Below are 12699 nucleotides of genomic sequence, written 5' to 3'. Positions count from 1 at the left end.
ATCTTTTGTGACTGGCTTCTTTCACTTAGCCTAATGTTTTCACGGCTCATTCACGTTGTAGCATATATCAGTACTTCATCCCTTTTTGTTGATGAATACTATTTCGTTGTAAAGATACACAATATTGTATTTATCCATTCATCAGCTGATGAAAATTTAGATTGTTTATCCCTTTTGGTATTATGAATAATGGTACTGTGAACATTCATGTACAACTTTTTGTGCGGACATATGTTTTCATTTCTTTTGGGTATATACCTGGGAGTGGAATTACTGGGTCATATGGTAATTCTGTGTTCAGCATTTTAAGATACTGCTAAATTGCTTTCCAGAAATGACTATACCATTTACAGACTTACCTGTGATATATGAGGATTTCGATTTTCTATACCTTTGCCAAATTGTCTTTTCAAATTATACCCATTCTAGTCAGAGTGAAGTGATACTTTATTGGGACTTTAATTTGTTTTTCCCTATTCACGACTTCAGCATATTTTAAATATTCTATATATATATGATGCCTGTAAAATAATCCAAAAACACTTTCAAAATCAAGGCAGCAGTGAGGTTCATAGCTTTTCATGCCTGAACTAGTCCAGTTTCTCCTGTAGTTCATGTTTAGTGCATCAAAGCTATGATCAAAATAAGGAGTCCTATTTAAATAACACTGTTTTTCCTACTGTCAGGGAGGCCAATTCAGGAATAAAAATTATATAAGCTGTCACCTAAGTAAAGTCATCTTTAAAATATATTGAGATACATTTCAACTACTGCAATTTGGTGTAGCAAAAGCCATAAACAATTGCAGGGTAATAAACTGCAGAGTTTTGGAACAATATTTCTTCTTTCCCACTGAGAAGTCACATAAAAAGTTAGAAAATGTTAATAGACTTTCTCCTTATTTTCCATAGGCAAAACTGGTCCCTAATGGATAAATGAAGGATGAAAGCAATGGTGGTGTTTTTTCACTGGTCCAAGGGTTCCCACTGCTCGTGTATTTCCCTGAGGCTTCTCCCCAAGGGCATTGCTTTTGCATTTAGGCAAACTTCGGCTATAGCCATTACCATCCAGTATACAATCAATAGATCCAGACATCAAGAACTATAGGAATATCAAGGACATGGAAGATTATATAAGAAGTGGCAGTTATTACTATGACTTTATTTATACTAGTAGCGTATAATCTCTATGTGAATTTCCATATATTTCCTGCGTCAGAGATCCCAGAATCCCTATATCATTTGACTATTATTGGCCTGTGCCGGACTCTGAAGTTAATTATTTTTAGTTCTTTTAAAATACAGACACTTGGGAGTCAGCAGATCAAACATGTCATAGCTGTATCGGGTGTTCCTTCAGATTTTTTTTACATAAAGAAATATATGTGTATGGATAGATATATTTAATTAATGTATTGATACTATATGTTACATTGAACAACTAGTTTTTTTTTTTTTTTTTTTTTTTTTTTTTGAGACAGGGTCTCACTTTGTTGCCCAGGCTAGAGTGAGTGCCATGGCGTCAGCCTAGCTCACAGCAACCTCAAACTCCTGAGCTCAAGGGATCCTCCTGTCTCAGCCTCCCAAGTAGTTGGGACTACAGGCATGCACCACCATGCCCGGCTAATTTTTTCTATATATATTTTTAGCTGTCCATATAATTTCTTTCTATTTTTAGTAGAGATGGGGTCTCGCTCTTGCTCAGGCTGGTCTCGAACTCCTGAGCTCAAACGATCCGCCCACCTCGGCCTCCCAGAGTGCTAGGATTACAGGCGTGAGCCACCGCGCCCGGCCGAACAACTAGTTTTTAAATCTATTTTAGATAACATTGTATATCAATATATCCTTTTTAAAAATAGTCATATAATATACATTATATGAATGTTGTATGATTTTAAAATTAGACCCCTAGTGTTGGACATTTAGAATACATATGTGACATATATATGTGGACATATATATACTCACACATATATACATGAATGTTGTATGATTTTAAAATTAAACACCCTAGTGTTGGACATTTAGAATATATATGTGACATATATATGTGGACATATATATGCTCACAAATATATACACACACACGTATACACACACCCCCCTATCTATCTCACTTGTAGGATAAACTACTAGAAATCAGAATTAAAAGGCAAATTAATTTTTGAATTTAATATATAATGCCAAGCCACCCTTCCCAAAGGACACATTCCCACCTTCTGTGTATGGCAGTGCATATTTCTCCACGTTCTTGTTAACATGTGTTTTGTCAAACTTATTCTGTGCTGATTTGGTGGCTTTCTGTGTCTTTATTTTACATAGTCTCATTTTGTCAATTTATCAAGACCCCTAGTATTGCCTGGAACTGAAAAGAAAAAAAAGAAAATAATGCTTAATTTCTTACCGCTTAGGTCAGCCGCTCCTTTGCATATGAGCGAATTTCCAGTTATTTGTCATATCCCACCAATGACATTTTAACACTACAGATACACTATATATCTGTTTATATACTGTGACCCTTGGGAGGGTGTATTAGTTTTCTGTTGCTGCTATAAAAAATTACTGCAAAATCAGCAGCAAGAACACAACGTGTCATCTCACTGTTCTATGGGAATATATGTCTGACGCAGGTCTCACTGCACTAAAATGATGGGATCACCAGGGTTGCATTCCTTTCTGCAAGTCTAGAGAAGAATTGGCGTCCTGCTTCTAGGGACCACCCCCATGCCTTTGCCTGTGGTCCTCTTCCTCCATGTGCAAAGCAAACGTTGCATCTCTCTGTGCCTTTCTTCCATAGCCACATCTTTCTCTTCCACCTATAAGGACCCTTGTGGTTACACTTGGCACGCCTGGATGATCCAGGATACTCTACCTTCTCAAGGTCAGCTAAGCAGCAACCTTAATTCCATCTATAACCTTAATTCCCATTTGTCGTGTGACATACCATAGTCACAGGTTCTGGAGATTAGCAAATGGATTTCTTTGGTGAAACAAGGCACTGTCAAAGCATTATTCTGCCTACCACAGAGGACCATAAACCATTATAATACCTAAGACTTTCTTGACCCCCAAGAATCAATTTTACTCCCTTTGGGGGCATTGTCACCATTGACTCCCCCCCCAAGAATGCATGCTTTAGGGAATCAGCTCTCTACCATTTCTCTTTCTTCCTTCATCTTTGGACTTTCAGGCCAGTGTTCAATGCACCTTAACACAAGAGTTCTTAGATCATAAAAATTTTTCTAGATACACGCATCTTAATGCATACTTTTTAAAATGAAATTGGAATTCATTTTTTTTAACATAGAAGAGCTTACCATTGACCTGATGCACTTTTGCCTGCATTAAGAGCCTTGTATCTATCCAGTTAGCCTAAAAGGCACATAATAGTGTCAAATAAAAATTTCACTATGGTGAGGAATCTAGATCCAATAATACAATACCTTAGAAATACTAGAAACTAAAATGTATTTTTTGAAAAAAATGATATATATTTAAAAGTTTTTTTTAGATTGTTCAGTCTTTCTGTCTCTTAAATCTACTTTGCTATAAATGACATATGTCTGAGACTTCTGAAATGTGGAACATAGACACCACAGTTAAAAATTTGCAGTCCCCAGAGAAATGATCAGTTCCATTGTTGCCTTTTTTTAAACTACAGGTATTGCTGCAGAAGCAGCTAGAAGTCTGACATTTTGGGTCTGGAAGCTAATCTCACTAAAGTCTTTTCCTTTTTTCAGAAAAGGCCTTGAGCCAAATCATCAGGTTTCTGTTCTCTCTGTTACATCAATTAATGGTACCTGAAAATCCAATTCAATTTAATTTTCTTGAAATGGAAACCTAGGGAAAACTCCTTCTCTTTTTCAAAGGAAACCTACCTGAAAAACTGTCCCCATTCTCAAAGATAATTGTACTCTGGGCTTTAGGATGGCAGAAATAAACTCGGAATAATGGTGTCCCCAAAATGGGACAATTTTAAAGCACTTTTATGTCTATTTAGATAATTACTTGGGAAGGAAGGCACTGATTCTATATATTAAAAATAAAAGCACTTGGAATAGTCAGAGAGGTCTTGCAATGATAAAGCTTCTTCATTTTGGCCTCAGTCATTTTAAAGTCAAATAATTTGGTGACTCCTCCTTCCTCCACCTCCAAGATGATATTATGGAAAAACCAACTAGTTTATCAAGTAAGGAGTTCGATTCTGAATTAAAATATGCAATAGGTTCTCTGTTGTCAATAAGCCTGGCTTGTCCAACCCTTAAGCCCAGCCTCATACCTGTGTACCATGGACCCTACCTGGGCTGTGCTGATGCCAGGGGCTCTTCCTCCTTCTGTCCTAATTATGTCCACAGACCACTCGAAATATACACACACCACCCTTCCTCATCCCCTAGAGAATAATCTCTGTTTTTTTGAACTAACAAGTAGCCTAAATGACCCACTAACCCCTTTTGCTGGTTCAGATAGAAACAGTCCCCAGGCCCCAAATGTCGGACCATCCTTCACTGCCTCCTCTTCAACCAGCCACCTGCTCCTTGCCAGAGCTGCCACTTCTCTGAGCTCTCACCAAAGGCTCCCAACTCCAGTCCCAGCTTCCATCACTCCTGCCGTCACAGGTCTCCATGGCAACCAGAGGGAACCTGTTGAAGTGAGACTGTTGCTGCCTCCAATGGCTTCCCATCCCACTCAGAAGAAAATGCAAAATTCTCACCTTGCTTACCACATCCTTCGTGATCCGCCAACCAGCCACCTTTGTGACATCATCTCAACCACTCTTCGCTTTCCTCATGGTGCTGCAGCCACTCAGGCATCCTCAGTTTCCCTCAAGCACATCACACAGGTTCCTGCCTCTGGGCCTTTGCACTTGCTGTTTCTTCTACCTGGAATGCTCTTCCCTCAATATCTGAATGGCTCATTTCTTCACTTCACTCAGGCCTCTGCTTAAATGCCACCATTGTAGAGAGATTTTCTCTGCCCACCCTATTTACCACAGCGCTTCTCTGGCTGTCTCTCTTTGTCTGGCTTTATTCTCCTCCCAAGCTCTTATCACCACCTACTGTATAATTACTTGTTTATTAGCCTCAAGTTTCCCCCCATTATAATGTAAATTCCATGAGATTAGGGTTTTTCTTTATTCACTGCTGTATGTCAAGTGCCCTGAACTGGGCCTAGCACAGGTAGCTCAGTATATATTCTTCATCCAGCAAAGATTTAATGAGTATCTCCTATGTGGACAGCACAAGGATGGCTCAGATATGAGGGAGCCACTTTGAAAATCATGGTACCACAAAGGAATGAACGGATGGGTGTAGGGAGGGTGGGAGGATGCTGACTGAGCTGGAAATCAGATGAGCTGAGTCAAGTCCAGTCAAAGCTAATGGCTTTAGGAATTTATTGTACATACTGATTCTACTCTCTTAGCCTCAGTAGACTCCTCTGTGAAAGCAGAAATAACGTTTGCTACACCAAATCACCACAAATATTCAGTGAGATTATGTATATGAAAGTGCTTAACTTGGCTAGAAAATAGAGGGAGATTAAAATATGTTTGCTTAGCCAAAGAACAAATAAACTAACCAGTGTGAAGATGCCAGTTGGAATAGTGGCTTTGCTACAGGTCACTTTTAACATCCCTTTATTGTTGTAGGGCCATACTTAGAGTTTTCTTACGGGTGGGGTATACGATACATTTGAAGCTGAATCACATTTTAGTTTTCTCAATTTTTTTTCCACGGTAGGGAAAAGAAGATCTCAATCATTTTATGGATTCTGGCTAAATATTTGGAATTCTCCTGCAGCATATTTAGAAATCAAAAAGAAAAAAATTCTGTAAATGAATAACTGAATGAGTCCTTATTGAAAGATGAGAAATGATTCAAAGATATATAAAATTTTCACAGTAGAATCTGGTTCTTCTTGGTAAAGCTTGAATAATGCAATGACTATTTGGTCAGATTTAAGGGAATCTGAATTTTTCATACTTACAAAATTCTAGTTCTGCCTTCCAGGTATCAAGCATGTTGGTTGCCCAAGGGCAGTGGGAACTAGAATGACGAGCCGCTGCGTGTTCAGAAGAGTCAATGCTAATTGCACAGATGCTAACTGGGTAGAAATATCACTTTCCAGCATGCTGGTAAAGATGAGATGACTCCACGAGAAAAAAAATGATAGCCGAATCCTAGAAATAAAGGAGTAAAAGTTTAAACTGAATTATCTCAAATTTCCAAATGCCAATAGGATCTGGGACCTCAGATTGAATTTTTCTAAAAGAAGTTGATATTTATAAGCAACCAAACAACAAGGGTGTGAGTACATAGAGAATTAAGGATGGAGTTGGGTGGAAATTGGGGCAAGAAGTGAGAATGATGAAAGTGAAGGGAGAGAGAAACAGGATGCAACATTTCTCAGGTTGAGGAAACAAATTTCATACTCAAATCACAAGGATTTGACAACTGAGTAATGTTTTAGTCAGTTCCAGCTGCTGTAACAGAATACCATGGACAGACTGGGTGGCTTAAATAATAATTGTATATTTCTCACAGTTGTAGAAGATCAAGATGTCAGTGTGGTCAGGTTCTTGGTGAGGGACCTCTTCCTGGTTTACACATGGCCACCTTTTCTCTGTGTCTTCACATAGGGGAGAGCGAGAGAAATCTCTCTGTTTCTTATAAGGGCACCAATGCCATTCATAAAGGCTCCACCCTCATGACCTAATTACCTCCCAAAGGCCCCACCTCCAAATGCCATCACATTGAGGATTAGGGTCTCAATATATTAATGGAGGCAGGGGGAGGTCACAAACATTTAGTCCATAGCAAGTAACTATTAAGACAAGGAATCCTTGCTCCTTTCTCAGACTCCGTGGACTTCCTGAGTGGGTAACCACCCTCTGTTAAGTGTGTGGAGTGTTTGACCACTTAAGTCAGACTCAGGCAGCTCTGCTAGAAAAACCCTCAAGCTAGCAAAAGGTGGCATCATCTGAACTTGAACTCACAGTTTCAGACTTTGAGTCCAGGGATTTTTTTTTTTTTTCAATTCCTATCGATGCTTGGGAGAATCAGAGAGTTAAGTCTATTCAGAAATGGTTGAATCCAAGGAACTTATTTACTCACAATGACGAGCTCTCTTGTTGAGACTGGGTTGTGGGTGGAAAGAACTGGGTTGTAGTTACAGTTTTTGAAAAGCAAATCTTTTTCATTAATAGAAGAACAACGTAGTAGTTTACCAACCACATTAGGGTTAGGGTATTTCATTTCCAGTATTGCTTCTGCTAATGTTCCACTGTCACCACTACCTACTGTAACATTTTATTTCAGCCATGATTATTGGGTTAAATATAAGAGACATTCCAATGTACTCATATCCCAACTGTTTCATGTCTTCAGTGCTGTGTTGCATGAAGAATACTTTCTGAATCCTTTAGTATCAACTCCCTCTGATATATTGGCAGCTCAGAACACAGGAGTTTCAAAGTTCATGCCTTCCCATGAATTTAACAATAAACACTTTGGGGCACTATTTCATATTCCATTTTTTAGTAGTCAAAAATAATCATTTCCCTTTAGAATATACAAGTTCCAGTAAGTGTCATTTCAAAAGGTCTAGCTGTCTGATCAAGACTGAAAGTGGAGGGTCCAGTATTAAATGGACATTTCATTTTTTTTATTGGAAATAATTTGAAAATAGCATTAGATGGTCCTTTTATGTAAAGTGAATGAGGTATCTTCTTAGAAAAGATGGTGTGCACACCTTTCTCTTTTTTTTTAATTTCAAAATATTAAGGAGTACAAATGTTTTTGTTACATGGCTTGAGTCAGGGCTATAAATGTGCCCATTTATGTTCATTGTGTTCATTGTACCCATTAGGTGGGTTTTTGCCTCTCCCCCTCTCCCCCCACCCTCTTCTAGATTTCCACTGAGTTTTCCTTCCCTCTGTGCACATGTGTGCTCATTGGTTAGTTCCAGTTTATTAGAGAGTACATGTGGTATTTGGTTTTCCATCCTTGAGATACTTGACTTAGGATGATAGTCTCTAATTCCTTCTACATTGCTGCAAAAAGAATTAACTCATGCTTTTTTATTTTATAGCTTCATTATAAGGGATCTACAGTTTCTGAGCAGTTGTGTGTGTGCGCGCTTGTGTCCATTGGTATAACAATTTATACTAAGTATATATTTCTTGCTTATATCTGACATTGACAATCAGATAAAACTTAGAGAATTTGCACTTCATATATACACATATGTATATATGACTATATATATTACTTGATGAAAATTTAATTTCTGATTTTATTATGCCTATATGGAAGAGTTTCATGAAATTTTTAAAGTTTTGAAATTACATCTTGAAGTGTTCACTAGCTTCTATGCTAGATTATAGTAACAAACAATAGCTACATTTGCATTTAAAAATCAACTAATTAAATTATTCTACAAATAGATTTTTCTGAGCAGAACAATATCAAATACATGGTCTATAATTTTCATATGAGCTGTTAGAGCTACCCAAACTTAATATTAAAAAATGGCTGTTTCCTTTTTTAAACAAATAAAACATAACAGGAAAAATCAAGAATATCAGTTACATTTAATGGTATCATAAAAGCATAAACTGTATTTTGAGCTGTAATATTTACAAAAAAAGAAAAATAACTCTCTTTCCCAAAGAACAAACAGCTCTTATTCATAATTTATTGCTTTAATTAATCCTTTATTATATATGCATGAAATAATGGATTGCTCCTTTCAACAGCTATGGAAAGAATGGCTTTTATAAAATCATTCTAGAAAATTTCAAAGCACAGCTCAGTTTCCTTGGTGTGGAAGGGTGCGTGACTCTAAGTTAATAAATTATTTTCATTTTACATTTTGTTTTTGTGGTTATAAGGGACCATAAGGCCTCTTAAATTTTTTCTTTCTTGCTTTTTCAGAAGAGTCCAGTCATTTAAAAATTGTCAGTCTTTTATCAAGCATGTATATAAAACTCTTGCCAGTTGGTAATAAACATACACAGTTTGGAGCAGTATTATAATCTCTGATGTCTGTGCCTGGCTTTCCGTAGAGTTTTGGCTGAAAGAAATATCAAAAACATAAATAAAAACAAACCAAAAACCCTAGACACTTTATTTAATTAGGTGGTACTGCCAGTTTCCACAGTGCCTCCTCAGGTGAATAGACATGCAACATTATATCCCCATTTCCTCTGATATATGTTGTGAATGGTTCTGTCTGTGGACACTTTCCCTTTGGGAAATACAAAGCACATTCACAATGATATAGGAAAAAAAAATACAGTGAAATATGTGGAAGGTTTTGAATTTGTTCCCAGACTGCATCAACTCATCATTTTTGATGCCCTTTATCGCCCTGAAGTTCATTTTTAATGTATAGGTAATGTCCTCTGGACAGGTCTTAAAGAGGAATTAGGGTAATCTGCAATAGTGCAATGGATAAAATTCCCCTCTCACCCCATCATGTGCTCTCTCACCCATTTCTATTTCTTCCATTAGACGTCGCAGTGGAAAATTCTGGAATTCACTTTAGCTGACACTACAATTTTATGGAAAAAGTTGCCTACAAGCCCTAAATAATAATTTAATGGAAGGATTTTGTGTGTCAATTTATCTCCACAATTCTAGACAGCATTTTGGGGTTCAGGGGGTTTTAATAATGGTTTCTGGAATCATTAGTCTGAATCTTTTGATCTCATTGAGCTAGCTGTGTTTGGATTTGGGTCATTCTGGCTTTAGAGAGAGATGCTGTTAAATGAAAGCTAAAATACGTTATTTAAATCCTTCCATTATTATAGTCCTCCCACTTGTGAAATCAAATAAGCAGACAAACAACATACAAAGAAAAGATTAAAAGGAAATGTAACAAAATAGTCGTAGTTTTTCACTGGGTGATGGATGGTGGTCAGAATACTATCTTCTAGTATTCTGTGTTTTCTCAATTTTCTATAAAAAGAAGCAATCAATTTTTATAATAAATGTAAAAATAAACACTGATTTTTAAAACTCACACTGTGTTTCTATAAGGGATTTGTTCTTTAGAGATAACATGCTGAGGTATTCATGGGTAATCTCTCTAATTTCCTCCCAGAATCATTTAGAAAAAAGGATAAGAATAAGCTGCTGAACTATTCTAAATTAAAGTAGATGAGGGTATGATGACTAAATCTGATGCATAATTCTTTACCACATTGTTAATTTTAAGAAGTTAGAAAAACATCATTGGGAAAACTGGGGAAATTTGACTATGGACTGAATATTAGATCATAGAATTGTATCAGTGTTGTTTCTTGAGTTCAATAATTAAATGATGGTTATGTAGGAAAATGTCCTTGTTCTTAGGAGAGAAAGGCTGAAGTATTTAGAGGTGAAGTGTCAAGATATCAACTGACTTTTAAATAAGTCATGAAAAGAAAAAGAAAGAAAAGTAGATACAATGTGGCAAAAAGTTAATAATCGATGAACCTGGATAAGTGGTATATAGACATCGATTGCCTTATTCTTACAACTTTCCTATAAGTTTGGAATTTCTCAAAATATAAAATTGGAGGGGGGAGCAGGAAACACCAATACATGTTTTTAATTAAAAAATATCCTTGCTATCAAGAACAAAAGTAATCGGCCATTTTGCTCAAATTTGTTAAGATTGGCTTTCTATATTAATTAAGGTGGATTAATGCATTAATCTATATTAATCCAGGTGGAGGGTAGTCCATTAACTTTACTTATTAGCTTTATTACTTTCAATTTCATACCATGACAGAATAGTCAAATAGAGGTAAATTAGTTCAAGACACTGAATTTGAATATTTATGAAGGATTGCTCTTTGAGCGTTTTCAATTAAGCAAAGTAGTTTGGGGAGTGCTAGATCTGATTTTTGCTAATGGACAGGCAATTTAGGGTGTTTTAGTTTCAAATTATGTGCTCCCTACAAAATAGTTTAAATGTATCTCTTCCAAAGTGATGATTTACTTTTTAACTGCCCAGAGGAAGACAGAAAAATAAGAAATAACTCAATTTAAAGTAACGTGCCTGTTTTTTTTTTTTTTTCCCTGAAGCTCAAAATTTGGATTCGGATGCGATAATCCCAAAAATACCTGAGCTATATATTACAGCTCAAAGAACAGGCACAGCAATTCCAAAGCTCAGTAGGACCATCTTCCTGGTCATAAACTAGACTGCCTGGGACTTTTCACATTATAAATCACATACAGTATGAAATAAGTAGTCCATAAAATTGGTAAGTAGGTTTTAAAAAGTGCTGAAGGGAAAGTAGGCTTTTGAAACTATGGAAACTTTTGCACTGTTCAGAACAAGCGAGAGTAGGATGACTTACAGCTCTAGTCTCAGTCTCCAGGCTGCTGGAGGGTAGGGATGAGGTCTCCAGTGAAAGGAACAGAACCTTTGACTCCTTGTCTTTCCACACAGTGCATTCTTTGGGCTCCCAAATTACTCAACAACTCCTCTTCCCTTGCCAGGAAAATCTGGGTGGTTCATGCAAAGTTCTCCAGTTTCTGGGGCCAAATGTCATCACGCCCCTGGGGTGGCTGATACAGCCACTCTTGCTTTTCCTTTTAACATCCACGCTGATGTTCACGCTGGGGGCTGGCAGTGGCTTGGACCTAGTGGTTACTCGATATTAACACCACTCTCAGGCTTGCTGTGTGGTCACCGTTACGTGGCTCCCATGTTAACTTCTCCTTTCTTGGCTGTTCGTGTTGATGGAGTTGGGCCCTCACCCCAAGTGTTATAAAGTGTTGGTTGAATTTCCCAACGTGATGGCTTTGTTCTTCTTGGTGTCTTTTTTTTTTTCAATTAATGTTGCTGTGGTGGTTGTTGTTTTACCCTATCTTCAGGTTATGTTATGACTTTTATTTATTTTACTTCCTGTTTTGAGAAAATCCATACCAGATATTATGGTTGGGGTCACAGGACATCATAGAACACTTGGGTGACAGAACTTAGCATGACTTCTCAAAGCACCTTTTCCCTGCTGGTAGGGAATCTTTAGCCAAGGAGGGGCTCAAATATTTAACTCTCCCCTTCTTCAGAATGAGCTAACTTCCCACCAAACACTATTAGAAGTTTTATTCTTGGGGCTCAATAATTATCTCCCTTACTCCCTTATTTCTCTGAGGAGGCTTATCAGGAGCTCTATGAACAAAGCACTCCAAGGAGTCTAATAGCGGCATTTAGGAAATGGATAACCTTTTCAGAACTCTCATGAACAGCACAGTAAAATTACTGCCATAATTATTCTTTTGAAAGGAAAGAATTCTCAGGTATGTATAAAATAGTGGACTTAACAAGGGGCATGTTTTCAAGAGATAAGAAAATATCCTTTGTGGGGATGCGGTCTCCAAAGAACTAGAAGTGAAGCTTGGTTGTTTAATTTCTTTTTTGTGACTCTAGAAAATAAGTGCATTTGTATACCTCCGTGATTTTTTTTTTCCTTTGCACCCCTCAACTTTTGTGTTGATGTCATGCAGATGGTGAAGATTCTGTCATATAGAACCACAATTTTCCCAAAGAGTAATGGATTGGCTATCACAATCAAAAGTACCTTGGATAATTAAAATTTTAGGAACATTGATAACCATTGAAATATAATAGAATTAAACATGAAGTTTCACTGGATAATATGGTCAGTCTGTTTAATCTCTAAGTAACAAATGAAAGCACA

Source organism: Eulemur rufifrons, chromosome 25 (assembly GCF_041146395.1).
Source record: "Eulemur rufifrons isolate Redbay chromosome 25, OSU_ERuf_1, whole genome shotgun sequence".
In the NCBI taxonomy this organism is placed as follows: Eukaryota; Metazoa; Chordata; class Mammalia; order Primates; family Lemuridae; genus Eulemur; species Eulemur rufifrons.
This window is presented reverse-complemented; position numbering follows the sequence as displayed.